Source organism: Pelecanus crispus, chromosome 8, assembly GCF_030463565.1.
Source record: "Pelecanus crispus isolate bPelCri1 chromosome 8, bPelCri1.pri, whole genome shotgun sequence".
Lineage (NCBI taxonomy): Eukaryota > Metazoa > Chordata > Aves > Pelecaniformes > Pelecanidae > Pelecanus > Pelecanus crispus.
The window spans coordinates 17,642,054-17,646,625 of NC_134650.1; positions in this window are offsets into that span (position 1 = coordinate 17,642,054).

The following is a 4,572-nucleotide window of genomic DNA, read 5'->3' on the forward strand; positions in this document are numbered from 1 at the left end:
TGATCTTCATGGTGCGGCGGCGGCGGCGGCCCGGTTCGCCCGGCGGCTGGGGCGCGGCGCCGCGCTCGGGGTGGGCCTCCTGCCCCTCGCCTGATGGGGCGGGAAGCGGCGGCAGCTGCTCGGGGCCGGCCCTCGGTCTCCTGATCGGCGGCCGGTGGGCGGCGGGCGCCCGCCTCCTCGGGAGCGGCGCTGGCGGCGCCCACCGCTACGCCCGGGGCCCGGGCAGGTGCTGGTCCAGCGGCGGCATCGGTTTTCGGGCTGGGGCGGGGAGACGGGGCGGGAGGCGGCGCGGCCCTCACGCCCGGCCCGGCGCGGCGGCTGCGTCCCGCTGCGAGGGGCCAAGCATCAGTCCCGGGGCCGCCGCGTCGCGCCGCGGAAGGCGGCCCCTTCCCGCCGCCTCGGGGCACGGCAGCGGCCGGGGAGAGCGGCCCGGGGCGGCCCCTGGGGGCGGGGGCGCGGCCGGCGCGCAGGGGCTGCCCGCCGCCGCGGCCCCTCTCGGCAGGAGGGGCGGCCCCGGCCCCCTGCGGAGGCCCCGGCCGAGACGGACGCGGCGGCCCGGCGCGGACCCCCTCCGGCACAAGATGGCGGCCGGCACCGGGGAGCCGCGGCCGCGCCACACAATGGGGCCGAGGCGGCGCAGCGGCTCCTGCGCGCCCGCGCCGCCGCTGCCGCAGCGCTGCCCCCCGCCCCGTCACGCAGCCGCGCGGGGCGCGCCGGGAGCCGCAGTCCGGCCCGGCCCGCGCCGCCGCGCTCTGCCTACAGCTCCCGGCGTGCCTCGCGGCGCCCCCGCCCGCCGGTCACCCCACGGCCCCGCCGCCAATCGGGAGGCGCCACCGCCCGGCGGGGGCGGGGCCCGGCGGCTCGCGCGGGCCGAGCGAAGCGGAGCGGGGCGGGGCGGGGCGGGGCGGGGCGGGCGGAGGGATCTGGTCGGCGCGGAGGCGGCGGCGGGCTCTGGGGGCGCGGCCCCTGCGCTGCCTCCCCGCCAGGCAGGCCGCGGCCCGTTGCGTTGGTCGTGCGGAGGCGGGAGACGCCGCAGGGGCCAGGGCAGGAGGGGCCTGCGCTGCCGCGGCAGCTGCCGCTGTGGGGCCGGCGTGTCGGACTGTGGTGCTGCCCCAGAGTTCGCCGTCTGCGTGGCTCCTGAGGTGGAGCTACCACGGGAGCGCGCTTTGTCAGTAAATAAAGGAGGAGGCTGACGCTTCGTTTCCCCTGACTTTTATGACTGGGAAGTGATCACACAATTGCACGCCAGGGGCGGTTTAGGAAGTTGCTCCTTTTTTATGACCTGGTGACGCGCCTGGTAGATGATGGAAAGGCTGTGGATGTCATTTACCTGGACTTTAGCAAAGCCTTTGACACCGTCTCCCACAATATTCTCCTTGGGAAGCTGGCAGCTCATGGCTTGGACAGGCGTAGTCTTCGCTGAGTAAAAAACTGTTTGGGTGGCCAAGCCCAGAGGGTTGTGGTAAATGGAGTTAAGTCCAGTTGGCAGCCGGTCACAAGCGGTGTTCCCCAGGACTCAGTTTTGGGGCCAGTCTTGTTTAATATCTTTATCAATGATCTAGATGAGGGGATTGAGTGTGACCTCAGGAAGTTTGCAGATGACACCAAAGTGGGTGGGAGTGTCGATCTGCTGGAGGGTAGGCAGGCCCTGCAGAGGGACCTGGACAGGCTGGATCGATGGGCTGAGGCCAACGCTACAGGCTTGGGGAAGAGTGGCTGGAAAGCTGCCTGGCTGAAAAGGACCTGGGGGTGTTGGTAGACAGCCGGCTGAACATGAGCCAGCAGTGTGCCCAGGTGGCCAAGAAGGCCAACAGCATCCTGGCTTGTATCAGGAATAGTGTGGCCAGCAGGAGCAGGGAGGTGATTGTCCCCCTGTACTTGGCGCTGGTGAGGCCGCACCTGGAATACTGTGTCCAGTTTTGGGCCCCCCAATACAAGAAAGACATTGAGGTGCTGGAGCATGTCCAGAGAAGGGTAACGAAGCTGGTGAAGGGTCTGGAGAACAAGTCTTATGAGGAGTGGCTGAGGGAACTGGGGTTGTTTAGCCTGGAGAAGAGGAGGCTGAGGGGAGATGTTATCGCTCTCTACAACTACCTGAAAGGAGGTTGTAGTGAGGTGGGTGTTGGGCTCTTCTCCCAAGTAGTTGGCAATAGTACGAGAGGAAATGGGCTCAAGCTGCGCCAGGGGAGGTTTAGGTTGGAAATTAGGAAAAATTTCTTTACGGAAAGGGTGGTCAAGCATTGGAACAGGCTGCCCAGAGAGGTGGTGGAGTCACCATCCCTGAAGGTGTTCAAAAAAAGGGTAGATGTGGCACTTCGGGACATGGTTTAGTCTAGTCTACCCTTGATTGGTTTAGAGTGGACTTGGTAGTGTAGGTTAATGGTTGGACTGGATGATCTTAAAGGTCTTTTCCAACCTAAACGATTCTATGATTCTATGATTTGCTGGTGCCTGGGCTCCATTAGCTACACAAACAACTTCAATCCTCAGGAGGTTTTTCCTCACACAGTAGAGGACAGGCTGACGTTTAATGCCCCGTTACGAGGGCTGCAGAGAGCCTCTCCTTACCGTGGCAGCTGGAGGGAAACCTGCAGACAGCGGCAGGATGTTGGCGAGGTCTCTGACCTGCTCACGACACCACGAGTTTTCCGTCAAGAGCTCACAGTGGAGCAGACAGACATTTCCCCCCCCCCACTTTATCACAAAGTGCCACGTAATTCTAGATCAATTACTGTGATCTACGATGGATCTAAAAGCTATGGTCTAGAAGGAGGATTTGGGCATCAGATCTGTCTTGCAAGCTGAAGTTCCCTGACGTGTCTGGAGTTCTGCTTTGGGAAAAGTCTCTGTTGAAGCCACTGAGGAAAAAGTAAATCCTCACCTTCCTGGGCAAGTGGTTTACTCAGGAACCTGTCATGTAGAAACAGGAACCACCATGTCTTCATCCTCCATTCCCCCACTGCCCCTAAACATGTACCAAAAACCTTTTAGCCCATACCAAGCAAACTTTGCTTAGTCCTAGTCGCTACCTTCCTTCAGGAAAGGATTTTGGATGTCGGATCCCAGAAGAGGACAGTGTTTGCTTACAGCCCTACTGCAAAGAAAGATTTCAGATGTAGACCTGGTCTCAGTTCCTGCTCCTGCTCAGTAGGTCCAGCAGAGCTTTGCTGCCCACCTTTGTGCACGACAAGGGAGCCCAGATGCCTCATTCTGGGGTTCTGGGTCTGCTTTGAGCACTGGTATTTTGTTGGATGTCACTCTAAAACCTGTCATAAAAAGATTTCTTCTTCATTTGCATCCAGAATCTTAGATTAAAAAAACCCCAAATTCTCATGTGGATGCTATCTCCCATTTATCATGTTTCCTTTCTGAAATATCTGTATTTGGAAAACTTATTCTGAAGTCGTCTTAATGTTTACTTCTTGTCCTTTAAAGGGAGTTGAGAGTGTACTAACAAGGCTGCAGAACTTCTCTCTTCCTGTAAGCTGCATATAATTGTGGAAATTCCCATGTGTTATTCTTAAAGAGAGGAAATTTTGGTGTGGCTTTGCGGTTTTTCACTGCAATGTAGTTTACTATTGAAATTTTAAAACAAGCATTTACGTACATATTAGGGAATACAAGAATTTAGCTGCTACCTGGAAGTTAACTTATGCCCGTTCATAAATATACACTGTGATCGTGAGATACAGTCTTCAATTTCCTGCCTGTCACCAGACTATGCAGTGTGGAACGTTTTGTGTAAAATGAGCTACGCGATGTCGCGCAGACATCTCTGGTGGGGTTGGGGAAAACAGATCTGCAGTGAGATTTTTTCAGTACCTTAATCCTGAGGCATTTTTTTCCAGCACCTGCACTCTGTGTTTCCTACACACTTTCTAACTCTAGAGGAAACAAAATACCATCTCTGGGAAGTGCCAGTAATAAAGATATACATGCAACCCAGAAAACCAAGAAAAACCTAGTCTACAGCCTAACAGCTGTCAAATTCCTGCTCTCTTGAAACAGGTGGAAAACTTCCTGACCTGGCCTTTCACTAAGGAAATTATAATTCTCCCTTTGCAGCAATGCAGATTCGGCGATTGTTTTCCTAGCCTCTGGCTTCAGTCAGGGACAAAAATAGATATTTTGTACATGGGTTTCCTAGGAGCAAGTTCTGAATTTGAATACACTGGGTGCCCACTTTAAGCTATTTATCTAGCAAACCTTCTTAATTCATCTCCCCATGTAAAAAATGCAAATAAATGAAGGGCTCTGTGATAATTAATGAACTGAGGGCTGTTCAGTTAAAAACAAGATCAGCAAATCTGAAGGTTTGGTTTAAGGACTGCTTCACAAGAAGGTGAAATGCTTTAGGTGAACCTCATCACAGCTAAGACAGAATAGGTGAAAAAAACCAAGCCAAGCTCAACTCCTAGCTATCTGTAGTCCATCTCAGAGTAGAGGTTTAGCTCAAACTAGAAGTTTGGCCTGTGAGAGGCTCAGAACATTCCTTAATTTGCAGATCAAGTTGATTTATAGGTTATGAGCACTTTTAGATTGCAGTTGTTTGTATGTCAGCCAGCATGCTGT